The sequence below is a fragment of the Lactuca saligna genome, chromosome 9 (assembly GCF_052625555.1).
Source record: "Lactuca saligna cultivar CGN05327 chromosome 9, ASM5262555v1, whole genome shotgun sequence".
Lineage (NCBI taxonomy): Eukaryota > Viridiplantae > Streptophyta > Magnoliopsida > Asterales > Asteraceae > Lactuca > Lactuca saligna.
The window spans coordinates 92,589,004-92,608,308 of record NC_136425.1 but is presented as its reverse complement, the minus strand read 5'-3'; positions in this window follow the sequence as shown (position 1 = coordinate 92,608,308).

The window sequence follows — 19,305 nt, the reverse complement described above, 5'->3', positions numbered from 1 at the left end:
ATATATATTATTCTAGTAATATCATATTAGTATAAGGTTGTGTTTTAAACTTTTTAAAATGTAGGGTTTGAAATTTAAGTTGTCTAAATTAAAACCTTTTAATCACAAATATAAATTTCAAAACTTGAGGGCAAGTTTTAAACATTTAAAACATGCAGGATCAAATAACAAATAATTCCAATTAACAATTAATATCCTAATTATCTTTATTTGATTTATCCAAGATTTCTTTTAAGATAATTATCAAAATAATTAATCAATTATCATATAAGTAAATTAAATATTTTATTAGATGATAAGTATCTTTAATTAGATCAAGATTATAGTCATATATATCAAAAAAACGGATTAGGGTTGATTTAATATGTTTAAGGTAAGTTTCCATAAGATAAACATGAAAAAATCCCGGTTTTGCCTAATCCTGACGCCCGAACTCGCCGAGTACACAAAGGGACTCGCCGAGTCAGGCCTACTCGCCGAGTCCATGACTCAAAAACCAAAAATCGAATTTTGCAGGTTTGTTTCAGTTAATCAAGCAACAATTTAAAGAAAACCAAGCTAGGCTCTGATACCACTGATGGGTTTTAGCCATAAGAACTTTCCTATGTGCGCATGCAAAACCCTAATGCTCGGATCTAGGCTTTCTAATTAAACATGCTTTGAATCCAAGACTTCTAATAGCTAATTAGGTTAAATAACAACATTGAAACAGATCTAGAATCATACCTTTGTATTCCTTGTTGATCTTGTTGTCTTGGAGCTTCTAGAGTCACAAATGTCACTCCTCTAATGGCTTACAAACACCAATATCAAGAAAAATGATTTAAGAGAGAGGAGAGGGGAGGAATTCAACCACAGTATCTCTAATTTTGATGGTGTGTCGAATTCCATCACCCCTAGGGTCTATTTATACTTGTAGACTCCTTAAGGATTACAGCTTTAACCCTAATTGGATAACTTAGACTTTAAGTTGATCCATGTCCTTTCCTTGATAACCCTATGGACGATTTTGGCTTATCCAAGCCCTAGAAATCGTCCAACCTATCTTGGATAAGGATTTATAGTCTAAAGTGTAACTATCAAACAATTGACAGTTTATACCCTCTTATTTAATTAATCTCTTTAAGTCACCAAATTAATTCCAATTAATCTATGACTTATATTAATCAAATAACCAAATATTATTCCTTATAATATTTACTCTCTCTGAACAAATCATCCATCAAGTTGCTATGGTGAAGGCAACCCAAAAGGACCATGCACAACCAGATCAAATACTTGTCTAATATAGTTGCAGCCTTAGACACTATTCCAACAATATCATCACAACTAGTGTACCAAATATCATAAAATGGGCCAACTTAGGTGACTTAGACCCATTAGTATGGTGAGGAGACTCACCTGGCACTGCTGAAGTCCCGCAGACTCAATCCCACTGTAACGACCATAAAATTCAAGCCAATTTAAACTTTTCAAAAACAACCCAATTTCATAAAGTTATTACAAAAAGGTTTTCAATACATTTATTATCAGAGTATTTTCCCATAACCACATCATAAACACATAAAACATGAGGAGTGGTACGATCACGCCTTTGCCTTGTCACGGTCTCCTGAAGTACCTGAAGCATTTAAACCTCAACTGTAAGCCTGAAAGCTTAGTGAGATACCCCCAAAATACCAACCACATATACCATACACACAACATGCCATATCATAACAGAAGATAGAACATCCATGCACTTTAGGTCTACTGTGTGACTGGTCCGCCGCACCGGGCCTTCAGTCCACCTGGTCTACCCTCTGAATCTAGCAATATCCATCGAGTCTGCAGTGTGGTTGATCCGCCCGCATCGGGCCTTCAGTCGGTCTGGTCCACTCTGCGAGCCTCGGTACGTCTGATCTGCCCTCGTGGGGCCTACAGTCTATCCGGATCACTCGTTGGGCCTTCGGGATATCTGGTCTACCCTGGGTATGTTGGCCTACAACACAAAGCAGGACCCGCCTCAACCCAACCCAATTCAACCATCCATGTGCACAAAAACATATAACCACATAACAATTAATCATCAGTCAACCGATCTAGCAGATCATATACATAGCATACTCTAAACAGGATACCGACCTAACCGGTCACTAACATATACCATCCTAACTACCATGATGCAAGCATAGCAAAGCAATAACACAACAACACTGCTCGGATTACAATTCGATAGAGGGTCGACCTTGGTGCCTTAGACCCTGTCGATATAGTGAGGATAACTCACCTCATAATTGCTGACTGAAGAGATAAGATCACACTGCTCCAACCTCCAACACGAACTCCACCACTGATAATACCAAAAGACTGAACTCAATAAATACCAATAATTACCAAATTACCCCTAGAAGTCAACTCTTGGTGAAAGTCAAAGTCCTCAGTCAAAGTCAAAATTCCAGACTGACTCTACTCGCCGAATCAGCCCGCTGACTCGTCGAGTCCCTATGCTCTGAAAACTCCCATATCATGACCCAACTCGCCGAGTAGCCGCAAGACTCGTCGAGTCCCACGAACTTTGAGTCACCTCCTGCTCAACTCACCGAGTCGTCCCTCGACTCACCGATTCACAGCTCAACCAAAACGGTTACGACTTCACGACTAGACTCGACGAGTCCAAGGCAATCTTCAACAGACTCACTGAGTTGTTCTTCCAAATCGTCGAGTTCCTTCATTTCTTCATCCAACTCACCGAGTACACCCATGTGACTCGCCGAGTACCTCTAGTTCTTAATCCATACAGAGGCTTTCCAAGCCATGCAGGGTCTGCAATCCATAGATCTACTCTTATACAAGCCATCCATCATGTAAAGTAGCAAACTTTACGTGAATCCAAGGAGATCTAAGCATAATACACTCTAGGCTAGGGTTTGGGACAAAAAGGCTTCATCAAGAACTCTTGAACAGGGACTTTATGCTCTTTTGGATCATCACTACTCTAGATATGTGGTAGCAACCTCAGATCCAACCTCCAAACTCAAAATAACACTAGGTATACTCCAAAAAATCCCACAAATGATAGATCTAGATGGATAACAGCTCAAGCAACGAATCATTACCTCAAGAGAAGACTCCAATAGAAGAATAAGCAAAAACCTTGTAAAGCCCCTTGCTCCAAGCCCCCTAATCTTCAAAGATCTCTTCAACAAACACTCCTTCAAGATCCAAATGTTCTCTAATTCTCTCACAAACGAATATTAGGATTTCTGGACTTTAAGGGAGAGTAAAGATGGCTGAGAGAGGGTATTATGTTCTTTATATAGGGCTCAACCCCCGGGATTAGGGTTTTCTCCACACAACACCAACTCGCCGAGTCCAGCCACCGAATCGCCGAGTTGGCCACTTAACACGCGACCAGAATCGCGACCCTACTCGCCGAGTTGACCATCCATATTTTCACTTTGAACCCTGAACTTGCACTCCTAAACTCGGGATGTTACACCCACACCACTGAAGTCCCTCAGACTCAACCCCCGCAGCTGGATGATAGATTCTCGAACTATCAACATCAAATAATAACCAATTAATAATCGGGCTCCACTACATAACCATAAGTACCTACTCTGGATAATTACTACATTATCCCCAAGCTCGGCTTATTCAAGCCCAAGGCCCAATCCATAGGCCCAAAGTCAACTGGGAATCAAAGCCCAACATATGGCCTAATTTTCCAAATTCGGCCTAAGCCTTTACATGGTCTTATTCTAAGGCCCAACATCATATAATAATTAAGGCCTAAACTATGGCCCATCTATGGCCCAAATTTCCAAATTGGGCCCAAACCCCGTATATGGACCTTACCCCAAAACCCATTAATTATTCTGGTCCATTTGCTTGATCTTAGATGGCCCATTTAATAACCCAGTCATCAAGGCCCAAAAGAAAGGCCCAACAATAAACCCAAGTGAAATTAGGGTTTCGTATAAAATGACGATTAGGGTTAAGTGTTTCTCACTTAATCCAATAAGGACTTAATCCTCTAAGGAGTTAATCCATTAAGTCCAATATTGCTTAGATTCATTTTTGCCAATGATTATTATTTAATATCTCAAGATATTAAATCATTCCCGTGTGTCCCATTTAATTCCCCAAATTAGGGTTTTCCAATCGAAATACTAGTCCATTTATCAATTTATTGGGCATTTAGGTCAATTAGGGCTTTACTGGGCCTATTAGGTCCACTTGAAAATCATTAAGCCCATTAGTTACAGGCTTGGTATTTTAGGTCCATTAAGCTTCATTTGGTCCATTAGGGCTTACAAGGCTCATTACGTTTTCAAGCACCCTAAACGAATCCAACGCAACGAGGCAAGCACACCGCCACCACCCTCCGGTGGTGGTTTTTTTTCGTTTTCTTTTTACTACTCTTCTTTTTTTTTGTTACATTTTACAATGCTAAAACCCTAAATAATCACACACACACACACACACTCATACAAACACATAAACACAACAACCTAGTGGCGGTAAGCGGCGACACGTGGTGGTGACCTTGATCTTCGGCCAAGACATCAAAAAAGGACTCCAAATATCGATCCAAATGAACTCGAAAGCCCGCAACCACCCGATATGGTGGCTAATCGTGGCGTAGTGGTGGCAGCAGGTTGTGGGGATGAGTTTCCCTCCGACTCCTTAGTAGGCAAAGACCTTCACATCATTACTCTTACAAGATATGGTCATACACACATCAATTCACGCACAAAGCCACCTCCACATGGTGGCTGGTGGCGGCAGAAAGAGATGACACGGTGGTAGCCACCTTGGTTTGCAGCCATGTTGTTTTTTCCTAGGGTTTTCGGTCCAATCAAGCTCCCACAAGCACTTCATGGGTCCAACAACGTTACTCATTTATTCTAACTACAACTCTCAACCACTGGTCAGGTGGCTGAGGAGGTTGGAACGAGAAAAAACTGCAGCTATGGGGCCATCAGCGTCAACTACTAACGAATGTGACATCATTCCGCTGAAAAGAGCGAAGGGGAAGAAAGAGAGAGACACGGAAGATGACCTTACCTAATAAATTCTTACCACACACGACCCCACAACAATCAACTTGCTCTATTTGTCGACCCCGACATCGTCCCGTTTGTTCCCGGCGCCAACGGTGTCAAAACTGTAGAGGTGGCGATCGGCGATAAGCACCGGCGGACGTTGGTGCTCCTTAGATAGTGGCGGCTGGAATAATGAGATTTATAGGGTTAGGTTTCAAGACTTCTTCTTTTGAAGTGGGAATGAAGGGAGTTACGGGTATGAACCCGTGTTCACAAACTTCCACCCATTTTTGCATGTTTGGCCCTTACTTCACCAATGCTTTTCAATATGACTCCAATAGTTACCATTCAGCCCCTCTCTTCAAGATCTTTTGCAAAACTGATCCGGAATTTACCTTTTTAATACTCAATTCTCAATTATGATATTTTAAGCCCTCCCTTCTCTTTTTCTTTCAAATTAAGTCCCAATAATTACCACGGAGCCCTTGTTGTCATAAATAATTATAAAATGAGTCTGGATCTTATAGTCGTAACCCTCTAGTGCTAAATTATGTCAATTAGCTCTTCGAGACCATCCTTTGATATATAATTATTTACTTTAGGGCTACCATTCGTTCATTAATTTATTTATTTATCTAATAAATAAATAGGGTGTTACAACTCTCTCCCATTTAATTTATATTTCATCCTCGAAATCATTCCTTACCATTTCTTATGCACTAAACCTCTCAAGTAACATGGTTACCATCCTGGGCACACCCTAGCCTTCCCAGGGTAGCTGTGACCAGTCATTGCTAAATCCTAAAATCCACAGGTGAACGAATTCCTCACAAGAAGATCACATCTACTTCGTCTGAAATCTGTTGTCTTGAGATAGTCTGATTCCCTGATAGATCACTCATAGAGAATCATTATCGTTGAATCTAGTCTGTCTATCCCTTAACTAACTTCTCAACTTCTGATAACTCGAGGTTCACACTGTAAACATGATCCCAAACCTAATGATCCCTGCAGATCACTTATACTTCGCCAAGACTCAGATAATCCCACTGTGAGTGACTTGTCACTTCACAATCAACCAACTATTCCTTTCATATACATAACCTAAAACACCATTACTAATACCGACCCATCGCTGAAACTGCATGAACAACATGCAACTATAAGACCGCTTTCCAAAACCTACCGAGACCTGCCTGGTCTCAATTTGTTCACAATCTTCTGAAATATCGGGTTCGGCCCGATTGCGGAGCCAAAGGGCTCCCACATAGTTGCCTCACATGACTTCCAAACGAAATCCTTCCTTGGATCTAGTTGCCACTAGTTATCATGCCACTGTGTCTCTAACAACCTCCCGATCCAACCGATCGGGTCTGAGTGTTGAATCTTGACGTCGTCAAATCCAAGGCTAAAAGTGATTGCTACCCGACCAATGGTAACCTAATATCCTGAATGACCTTACGCAGTCCATTGCTTCCCTGATCTCATAAACTGTAGGGGATTCCTATAGTCTTACCACTGGCCCAATCAGGTCTAATCCATCTGCGTAATTCCGAAATCCAATCCGTGGATTCCCATAATCTCAGTACTGCACCCAAACTGGTAGGTGTTACTGTCCCTTCCATGGTCTAATAAAGCTCTCATGCTATCTACCAACCTAGTGAATGCTACGGCTACACCCGTAGTCTTACAACACTTTCCACACTACCTGACTACTAATAAATGCTACGGCTCCCCCGTAGTCTTACAACACTTTCACCCAGCTGACCATGAGTGAATGCTACGGCTTCCCTAACGAACTTACAACACCTTAATCCTAAAACAACCGTAGCCCAATACCTTCCCTAATCTATCGATTCAAACACATGTGAAGTCAATCAAACACTTGCCCGATCACCCGAACTGAACTCGATCCATGACTGGAGTCCCAACCTTCTTCCCCAAATTTTGCTATTAATCCCGAGGAAGATGCGGTTCACATAGCGGGGAGTCTTACCAGACTCCTAACTCGCACAACTCTTAAAATAAATAGCCACTTGGGTCGCTATTTTCTTTGATGAGGACAAGAAGCTCATCTCGGTCTCATACATGCCCCTGTCCTGAATACCTGCGTGATTCTCCCCCACTTAGATTCGACTAAGTCTTCACAATACGTGAGCTTTGAAGGATTCCCAATCCTTCTTATTGATTAATAATTGGCTGCTGACAACCTGTTTCTTGTCCGTGCGAGCATTCCATTACGGGCCTAGATCCCCCAAGGACCACGCCACCCCTAAAGATCAGGTAAACACCTTCTGGATACCAACGAGACTAATAATTTTAGACGCCTTGAAATGATGCCCCACCTATAAGTTGAAGTCCAAATACCCAATTCCCAAACCCAACCCTCAACAATAAACCACTTCCCCTGGCGCTTCCGAGAGCCGAATCGAGCACACTAGCTAAGTCACCAATCTTGTCAGTAAACCTTTCGCATCATATCTCTTAACCGATCCCGACCCTAGACCCAGATAACATTGAACGCTCCAAACCAGCAAAGAGGTAAACCAGTTTTCACTAACCACCCCATAACTCATGGTAAATATCGTAAGACAATGTTTGAAGGTATAACCCCAAACACATGCAGGGGAACAATCCCCGATGCACACTTACTAAACCCTTGAAGCGAAATCCCTCGTACAGTTTCCCCCAAGAACTGCGCTAAATCCTATCCTGATGGCCTCTAAAAAGCTGACCTGAACTCTTAGGTCTCTTCCCGAGACCCTCCCATATAGGCACCCGATCTATTCTCCTCTTCCCAATGTGCTCCAACCAATTCCCTGCTCCCGAGATCTAAGAATCATATCATTCAGGGCCTCACACCTTGACCCACTCATCATCTCAGTCGCCAACGGCTGATCTACAGTGGAGCAACCTCTACCCTACCCGGGTTACAACTACTTCCCAAGTCAGTCTCCAATCCCAAAAGCATAATAGAACACAAAATCAGCTCATGCTATCTTATACAGGAGCCCCACAACGAACTAAAAAACCTGGCAGTCCTTCCAATAACTGGCTCACTACTGAATCCGGGACCAAACCCTGGTCCTTCTCCTTACGCGCTCACCCACATTCTGCACAACAACTATTTCCACAGTCCAATGATAACCAAGAATTCCGTTTCCCATCAGTTCATACTTTCCTGTGCTTTTAGTAGTACGGGCCAATACTACCTTCCACACCCATTCATACTTTCCTCAACAATCCTCCCGAATCCTCTAAGTCATCTATTCCACTGGTACACCAATATTCACCAAACAACAACACAATATCCACCGAAGCACCTCCTAGGCTCCCAACTTCACCGAATTGCCTCTACTAAGCTTACTGGAGCATATCTCTGGCTTTCCTAGGTTCTCAACCTCGCCTTGCCATCATCCACTAAAGAACTCCCGACGATGCCAATCATCTACATCCTAGATGTCATCACATCCACTTACTAGCTGACTCCCATCACTTAAGAGTTCCACAAAGCACAATAGCAAGCAGCATTCATGCATATGCACTCCAACCCAAAGAACTACCATAAATATGCAGCCCACATATTGCAACTTGCGCTTTCCACATGCATCAATCCTCACTATAGGCTGCCTTATGCATGCAAATTATACACATCACAGGATCCAATAGACTATCGAATATTAGATTCTACCCTAAGACCACAACCATACGAGGAACAGGAAATAAGGCCAAATCTATTATTCTAAGGTTATAAGATCCTAACCGTATACAATTTTAAAAGCATACACATAACAATTACAAATACCAATTATCATTCCTATTCCCACATGGAATCCAATATTCCAAGGCTACACGTATCACATATTTGGCCAACCTATTGCTGACTACTCAGCACTAGCATGCAATTCTACCAACTCATACAACATATATAGGCATCTCCCCTAGCCCTAACTAGCATGCGAGCCATAGATTCATAAACCAAGTCATAGCAGACAACATATGTGGGTATTCTGGGGAAACTTACTTGAGCTCGACTGATCGCACACATCACACTCATTGTTCTTTTCAAAGTTCTTTACCCTTTTTAGCTTCTTTGCAAAATTCATTTTCGTAAAAATGATTTCTTTTGAAAAATTTCATACCAAGTCCTCAGTCTGAGTCCAGACACACCAGAGAGTGTGCCCAAATCGCTCAAACCAAGGCTCTCATACCAACTTGCAACGACCCAAAAATCAGGGGTAAAAATTTCATTTCAATTAAGTTATTACATAAAACCATCAGTATAAAACAGTCATAATAATACCTCATCGAAAAACCAGTGTGTCAATAATCAAGCATGTCATCATAAAATAATATCATAGTATAATCCCATAGATCTCCTATGCGGAAATCATAGGGTGATGCGCTGCGATCGAGCCGACTCCCTTCCTTTGAAAATGAAGTACCTGAAACCAAAATTAAAAACCGTAAGCACGAAGCTTAGTGAGTTCCCCAGAGCATACCCCACACAATCGTCATAACCATATAATCCACATTAGCTATAACAACTACATAAACCATATCAATCACATAATCATGCATATAAACATATACGGATGCTGTAGGCTCCCCCCAAGGTCTTACTCCAAGATGCCATGGGCTCCCCCCATGGTCTTACACATAAGTGCCATTGGCTCCCCTATGGTCTTTAATAGGGAAGCCATGGGATCTCCATATGGTCTTACATCTGGTGCCATGGACTCCCCCATGGTCTTTAATAGGAAAGCCATGGGCTCCCCCAAATGGTCTCACATCCAAGTGCCATGGGCTCCCCCATGGTCTTTAATAGGAAAGCCATGGGCTCCCCCACATGGTCTTACATCCAAGTGCCATGGGCTCCCCCATGGTCTTTCATGGAAATATCACATAAAAAAATAACATAGCACATAACATATAACCCACTACCATACCACTATCATCACAACTAGTGTACCACATATCTTAAAATAGGTCGACTTTGGTGCCTTAGACCTATTAGTATGGTGAGCAGACTCACCTGGCACTGCTGAAGTCCCGCAAACTCAATCCCACACTGCTAAAGTCCTTCAGACTCAACCCCGTAGCTGGAAGACAGATTCCTGAACTATCAACATCAAACTATACCCAAATAATAATCGGCCTCCACTACATAACCATAAGTACCTACTTTGGATAATTACTACATTACCCCCAAGCTCGACTTATTTAAGCCCAAGGCCCAATCCATAGGCCCAAAGTCAACTGGGAGACAAAGCCCAACATATGGCCCAATTTTCCAAATTGGGCCTAAGCCTTTACATGGTCTTATTCTAAGGCCCAACATCATATAATAATTAAGGCCCAAATTATGGGCCATCTATGGCCCAATTTTCCAAATTGGGCCCAAACCCCATACATGGACCTTACCCCAAAGCCCATTAATTATTCTGGTCCATTTGCTTGATCATGGATGGCGCATTTAATAACCCAATCATCAAGGCCCAAAAGAAAGGCCCAACAATAAAGCCAAGTCAAATTACGGTTTTGTTTAAAATGAGGATTAGGGTCAAGTGTTTCTCACTTAACCCATTAAGGACTTAATCCTCTAAGGAGTTAATCCATTAAGTCCAATATTGCTTAGATTCATTTTTGTCAATGATTATTATTTAATATCTCAAGTTATTAAATAATTCCCATGTGTCCCGATTAATTCCCCAAATTAGGGTTTTATGTGTATTAGGTTTTTCCAATCGAAATACTAGAAAATTTATCAATTTGTTGGGCTTTTAGGTCAATTATGGCTTTACAAGGTCTATGAGGCCCACTCGGAAATCATTAAGCCCATTAGTCACATGCTTGGGATTTTAGGTCCATTAACCTTCATTGGGTCCATTAAGGCTTACAAGGCCCATTAGGGTTTCAAGCACCCTAAACGAATCAAACTCAACGAGGCAAGCACACCACCACCCGACAAGGCAGCTGGTGGCGACAACCACCACCCTCTAGTGGTGGTTTTTTTTTTCCGTTTTATTTTCATTACTCTTTTTTTTTCTTTTGTTACATTTTACAATGCTAAACCCCCAAATAAGAACACACACTAATACAAACACATAAACACAGCAACCTAGTGGCGGTCGGTGACGGCACATGGTGGTGACTTTGATCTTCGGCCAATATATCAAAAAAGGACTCCAAATATCAATCTAAATGAACCCGAAAGCCCACAACCACCCGATATGGTGGCTAACCGTGGCGGAGTGGCGGTAGCAGGCGGTGGGGATGAGTTTCCCTCCGATTCCTGAGTAGGAAAAGACCTTCACATCATTATTCTTACAAGATATGGTCGTACACACATCAATTCACGCACAAAGCAACCTCCACATGGTGGCTGGTGGCGGCAGAAAGAGATGACACGGTGGCAGCCACCATGGTTGGCAGCCATGGCGGTTTTTCCTTGGGTTTTCGGGCCAATCAAGCTCCTAGAAGCACTTCACGGGTCCAACAAAGTTACTCATTTATTATAGCCATGACACCACAACTCTCAACCATCAATTAGGTGGCTGAGGAGGTTGGAACGAGAAAAAGTGGCAGCCATGGGGTCATCAGCGTCAACCACTAACGAATGTGACATCATTCCGCTAAAAATACCGAAGAGGGAAGAGAGAAAGATACGACAGATGGCCTTACCCAATAACTTCTGACCGCAGACGACCCCACAACATAGAACTCACTCCATTCGTCGACCCTGGCATCATCCCGTTTGTTCCCAGCACCAGCAGTGGCGAAAGTGTAGAGGTGGTGATCGATGATCAACAACAGTGGACGTCGGTGCTCCTACGATAATGGCGGCTGGAGAATGACATTTCTAGGGTTAGGTTTCCAAACTTCTTCCTTTGAAGCGGGAATGAATGGAGTTTCGGGTATGAACCCGTGTTCTTCACAAACTTCCACCCATTTTTACAAGTTTGGCCCTTACTCCACCAATACTTTTCAATATGACTCCAATAGTTACCATTCAGCCGCTCTCTTCAAGATCTTTTGCAAAACTGATCCAGAATTTACCTTTTTAATCCTCAATTCTCAATTATGACATATTAAGCCCTCCATTCCCTTCTTCTTTCTAATTAAGTCCGAATAATTACCATGGCGCCTCTATCACAATAAATAATTATAAAATGAGTCTGGAACTTATACTCGTAACCATCTTGTTCTAAATTATGTCAATTAGCTCTTCCAGACGATCCTTTGATATATAAGTATTTAGTTTAGGGCTACCATTCGTTCATTAATTTATTTATTTATGTAATAAATAAACAGGGTGTTACAACTCTCCCCCACTTAATTTAGATTTCGTCCTTGAAATCATTCCTTACGATTTCTTATGCACCAAACCACTCAAAAGTAACATCGTTACCATCCTGGGCACACCCAAGCCTTCCCAGGGTAGCTGTGACTAGTCTTCGCTAAGTCCTAAAATCCGCAGGTGAACGAATTCCTCACAACAAGATCACATCTACTTCGTCTTAAATCTGTTGTCTTGAGATAGTCTGATTCCCTGACAGATCACTCATAGACCTAACCCTAATTCAAATGGTCAATAAGAATCACAATTAGAATCAAACATTCGATTATACCAAAATCAAATTCATTAGATAGAAATTGAAAACAAACATCATGTAATATGATTGAAGTCACTACCAAGAAGTCAAAACATGAAATTGGAGAAACTAGGGTTCTAGCCACACATGGCTAGAACAAGATCACATGTTTAAAAGATGGAAATGTATGCATATATGTAACGACCCAAAAATCATGGGTAAACATTTCGTTTTAGTTAAGTTATTACATAAAACCATAAGTATAAAACAATCATAATAATACCTCATGGAAAAACTAGTATGTCAATAATCAAGCATGTCATCATAAAATAATATCATTGTGTAATCCCAAAGATCTCCTATACGGAAAACGTAGGTTGATGCGTTGCGATCGAGCTGGCTCCTTTCCTTTAAAAATGAAGTACCTGAAACCAAAACTGAAAAGCGTAAGCACAAAGCTTAGTGAGTTCCCTAGAGCATACCCCACACAATCCTCATAACCACATAATCCACATAAGCTATAAGAACTACATAAACCATATCAATCACATAATCATGCATATAAACATATACGGATGTTGTAGGCTCACCCAAGGTCTTACTCCACGATGCCATGGGCTCCCCCCATGGTCTTACACCTAAGTGTCATTGGCTCCCCCATAGTCTTTAATAGGGAAGCCATTGCTCTCTACATGGTCTTACACCCGGTGCCATGGACTCTCCCATGGTGTTTAATAGGAAAGCCATGGGATCCCCCACATGATCTTACATCCAAGTGCCATGGGCTCCCCCATAGTCTTTAATAGGAAAGCCATGGGCTCCTCCACATGGTCTTAAATCCAAGTGCCAAGGGCTCCCACATGGTCTTTCATGCAAATATCACATAAAAAAATAACATAACACATAACATATAACCCACTAGCATACCACATATCATCACAACTAGTGTACCACATATCTTAAAATAGGCCGAATTTTGTGCCTTAGACCCGTTAGTATGGTGAGGAGACTCACCTGGCACTCCTAAAGTCTCGTAGACTCAATCCCACACTACTGAAGTCCCTCGGACTCAAGCCCCGCGGCTGGATGACAAATTCCCGAATTGTCAACATCAAACTATAACAAATTAATAATCGGGCTCCACTACATAACCATAAGTACCTACTCTGGATAATTACTACATTACCCCCAAGCTCGGCTTTTTTAAGCCTAAGGCCTAATCCATAGGCCCAAAGTCAACTGGGAATCAAAGCCCAACATATGGCCTAATTTTCCAAATTGGGCCTAAGCCTTTACATGGTCTTATTCTAAGTCCCAACATCATATAATAATTAAGCCCCAAACTATGGCCCATCTATGGCCCAATTTTCCAAATTGGGCCCAAACCCCGTACATGGACCTTACCCCGAAGCCCATTAATTATTATGGTGCATTTTCTTGATCTTGGATGGCCCATTTAATAACCCTATCATCAAGGCCCAAAAGAAAGGCCCAACAATAAACCCAAGTAAAATTAGGATTTCGTATAAAATGAGAATTAGGGTTAAGTGTTTCTCACTTAACCCATTAAGGACTTAATCCTCTAAGGAGTTAATCCATTAAGTTCAATATTACTTAGATTCATTTTTGTCAATGATTATTATTTAATATCTCAAGTTATTAAATAATTCTCGTGTGTCCCGATTAATTCCCTAAATTATGGTTTTATTGGTATTACGGTTTTCCAATCGAAATACTAGCAAAAGTTATCAATTTGTTGGGATTTTAGGTCAATTATGGCTTTACTAGGCCTATTAGGCCCACTTGGAAATCATTAAGCCCATTAGTCACATAATTGGGATTTTAGGTCCATTAACCTTCATTGGGTCCATTAGGGCTTACAAGGCTAATTAAGGTTTCAAGCACCCTAAACGAATCAAACTCAACGAGGCAAGCACACCACCACCCGACAAGGCGGCCGGTGGCAGCATCCACCACCCTCTAGTGGTGGTTTTTTTTTCATTATTCTTTTTTTTTTCTATTACATTTTACAATGCTAAAACCCCAAATAATCACACACACTAATACAAACACATAAACACAGCAACCTAGTGGAGGTCGGGGGCGGCACGTGGTGATGACTTTGATCTTCGGCCAATACATCAAAAAAGGACTACAAATATCGATCCAAATGAACCCGGAAGCCCACAGCCACCCGATATGGTGGCTACAGTGTGGAGTGGCGGCAGCTGGCGGTGGGGATGAGTTTCCCTCCGATTCCTGAGTAGGAAAAGATCTTCACATCAATATTCTTACAAGATATGGTTGTACACACATCAATTCACGCACAAAGAAACCTCCACATGGTGGCTGGTGGCGGCAGTAAGAGATGACATGGCAGCAGCCACCATGGTTGGCAGCCATGGTGGTTTTTCCTTGGGTTTTCGGGCCAGTCAAGCTACCACAAGCACTTCACAGGTCCAACAACGTTACTCATTTATTCTAGCCATGAAACCACAACTCTCAACCACCAGTTAGGTGGCTGAGGAGGTTGGAACAAGAAAAAAACGGCAGCCATGGGGCCATCAACGTCAACCACTAACGAATGCGACATCATTCCGCTTAAACGTAGGGATGGCAATGGGTACGGGTATACCGAGTTTCGTGTTCCCCATCCCCATACCCGAATCCCCATCCTCATCCCCATACCCGACCCCATCCCCATCGAGCATTAAAAATCTATCCCCATTCCCATCCCCAATGGGTAATCGGGGATTTTTCCCCATTACAAAGTTTTAAACTTTTATGAAAAATAACTCATAATTATATATTAACCAACAAAAAAAATAACAGAACTAATATAAAACACTATAATCACTGAATGTCTTCAAACACGAATAATAATATTCAAGTTTACAAATTAAATCATTCTTTGCAAAAAAAGACATAAAAAGCCTATACGTTGGATTGTTAGAAAACCTTATTTTGTCTAATGAAGATTTGCTTATGCATTATTAAAAATAAAAACATAATTAATACTATATATATATATATATATATATCGGGTACCCATCGGAGCCGGTTTCGGGTACGGGTATGGGTACCCGATAGGTAAAACCATCCCCATCCCCATCCATGCTTTTTATATTCAGGTAATAACCATCCACGTCCCCATCCCTGGTCAACTCGGGGATTTATCGGTCAACTCGGGTTAGGGTTTCGGGTACCCATTTTGTACGGGTTTTTTTGTCATCTCTACTTAAAAGACCGAAGGGGAAGAGAGAGAGAGATACGGCAGATGGCCTTACCCAACAACTTCTGACCGTAGATGACCCCACAACATTGAACGCGCTCCATTCTTCGACCCTTGCGTCATCCCGTCTATTCCCGGCGCCAGCGGTGGCGAAACTATAGAGGTGGCGATCGGCGATGAGCAGCGACGGACGTTGGTGCTCCTAAGATAGTGGCGGCTGGAGAATGACATTTCTAGGGTTAGGTTTCCAGACTTCTTCTTTTGAAGTGGGAATGAAAAGAGTGTCGGGTATGAACCCGTTTTCTTAACAAACTTCCACCCATTTTTACAAGTTTGGCGCTTACTCCACCAATACTTTTCAATATGACTCCAATAGTTACCATTCAACCCCTCTCTTCAAGATCTTTTGCAAAACTGATCCAGAATTTACCTTTTTAATCTTCAATTCTCAATTATGACATATTAAGCCCTCCATTCTCTTTTTCTTTCAAATTAAGTCCAAATAGTTACCATGGAGACCCAATCGTCATAAATAATTATAAAATGAGTCCGGAACTTATACTCGTATTTAGTTTAGGGCTACCATTCGTTCATTAATTAATTTATTTATCTAATAAATAAATAGGGCGTTACAACTCTCCCCCACTTAATTTAGATTTCGTCCTCGAAATCATTCCTTACGATTTCTAATGCACCAAACCACTCAAGTAACATCGTTACCATCCTGGGCACACCCTAGCCTTCCTAGGGTAGCTATGACCCGTCTTCGCTAAGTCCTAAAATCCTTAGGTGAACGAATTCCTCACAACAAGATCACATCTACTTCGTCTGAAATCTATTGTCTTGAGATAGTATGATTCCCTGATAGATCACTCATAGACCTAACCCTAATTCAAATGGCCAATAAGAATCACAATTAGAATCAAACATTCGATTTAGCAAAATCAAATTCATTAGATAGAAATTGAAAACAAACATCATGTTATATGATTGAAGTCACTACCAAGAAGTCAAAACATGAAATTGGAGAAACTAGGGTTCTAGCCACACATGGGTAGAACAAGATCACATGTTTAAAATATGGAATGATATGCATATATGTAACGACCTAAAAATCAGGGGTAAAAATTTTGTTTTAATTAAGTTATTACAAAAAACAATCAGTATAAAAAAGTCAGAATAATACCTCATGGCAAAACTAGTGTGTCAATAATCAAGTATGTCTTCATACAATAATACCAGAGTGTAATCCCAAAGATCTCCTATGCGGAAAACATAGTGTGATGCGTTGTGATCGAGCCGGCTCCTTTCCATTGAAAATGAAGTACCTGAAACCAAAACTAACAACCGTAAGCACGAAGCTTAGTGAGTTACCTAGAGCATACTCCACACAATCCTCGTAACCACATAATCCACATTAGGTATAACAGCTACATAAACCATATCAAACAGATAATCATATCAATCACATAATCATGCATATACACATATACGGATGACATGGGCTCCCCCCAAGGTCTTACTCCAGGATGCCATGGGCTCCCCCCTTGGTCTTACACCTAAGTGCCACTGGCTCCCCCATGGTCTTTAATAGGGAAGCCATGGGCTCTCCAAATGGTCTTACACCTGGTGCCATGGGCTCCCCATGGTCTTTAATAGGAAAGCCATGGGCTCTTCCACATGGTCTTAGATCCAAGTGCCATGGGCTCCCCCATGGTATTTAATAGGAAATTCATGGACTCCCCCACATGGTCTTACATCCAAGTACCATAGGCTCCCCCATGGTCTTTCATGCAAATATCGTATAAACAAATAACATAACACAAAACATATAACCCACTAGCATACCACATATCATCACAACTAGTGTACCACATAACATAAAATGGGCCAACTTTGCTGCCTTAGACCCATTACTATGGTGAGGAGAGTCACCTAGCACTGCTGAAGTCCCACAGACTCAATCCCACACTGCTGAAGTCCCTCAGACTCAACCCCCGCAGCTGGATGACAGATTCCCGAACTGTCAACATCAAACAATACCCAATTAATAATCGGGCTCCACTACATAACCATAAGTACCTACTCTAGATAATGACTACATTACCCCGAAGCTCGGCTTATTCAAGCCCAAGACCCAATCCATAGGCCCAAAGTCAACTAGGAATCAAAGCCCAACATATGGCCCAATTTTCTAAATTGTGCCTAAGCTTTACATGGTCTTATTCTAAGGCCCAACATCATATAATAATTAAGGCCCAAACTATGGACCATCTATGACCCAATTTTCCAAATTGAGCCCAAATCCCGTACATGGACCTTACCCCAATGCTCATTAATTATTCTGGTCCATTTGCTTGATCTTGGATGGCCCATTTAATATCCCAATCATCAAGGCCCAAAATAAAGGCCCAACAATAAACCCAAGTGAAATTAGGGTTTCGTATAAAATGACGATTAGGGTTAAGTGTTTCTCACTTAACCCATTAATGACTTAATCCTCTAAGGAGTTAATCCATTAAGTCCAATATTGCTTATATTCATTTTTGCTAATTATTATTATTTAATATCTCAAGTTATTAAATAATTCCCGTGTGTCCTGATTTATTCCTCAAATTAGGGTTTTATTGGTATTAGGGTTTTCCAATCGAAATACTAGCCCATTTATCAATTTGTTGGGCTTTTAGGTCAATTAGGGCTTTACTTGGCCTATTAGGCCCACTTGAAAATCATTAAGCCCATTATTTACATGCTTGGGCTTTTATCTCCATTAAGCTTCATTGGGTCCATTAGCGCTTACAAGGCCCATTAGGGTTTCAAGCACCCTAAACGAATCAACATCAACGAGGGAAGCATACCGCCACCCAACAAGGCGGCCAGTGGCGGCAGCCACCACCCGACGGTGGTGGTTTTTTTTCTGTTTTCTTTTCATTACTCTTCTTTTTTTATTACATTTTGCAATGCTAAAACGCCAAATAATCATACACACATACTAATACAAACACATAAACACTACAACCTAGTGGCGGTATGCGGCGGCACGTCGTGGTGACTTTGATCTTCGATCCATACATCAAAAAAGGACTCCGAATATCGATCCAAATGAACCCGAAAGCCCACAGGCACCTGATACGGTGGCTAACCATGGCGGACTGGCGGCAGCAGGCGGTGGGGATGAGTTTCCCTCCGATTCTTGAGCAAGCAAAGACCTTCACAACATTATTCTTACAAGATATGGTCGTATACACATCAATTCATGCACACAGCCACCTCCACATAGAGGCTGGTGGTGGCAGAAAGAGATAACATGGTGGCAGCCACCATGGTTGGCAGCCATGTTGGTTTTTCCTTGTGTTTTTTGGCCAATCAAGCTCCCACAAGCACTTCATGGGTCCAACAACGTTACTCATTTTATTCTAGCCTTGAAACAACAACTCTCAACCACCTG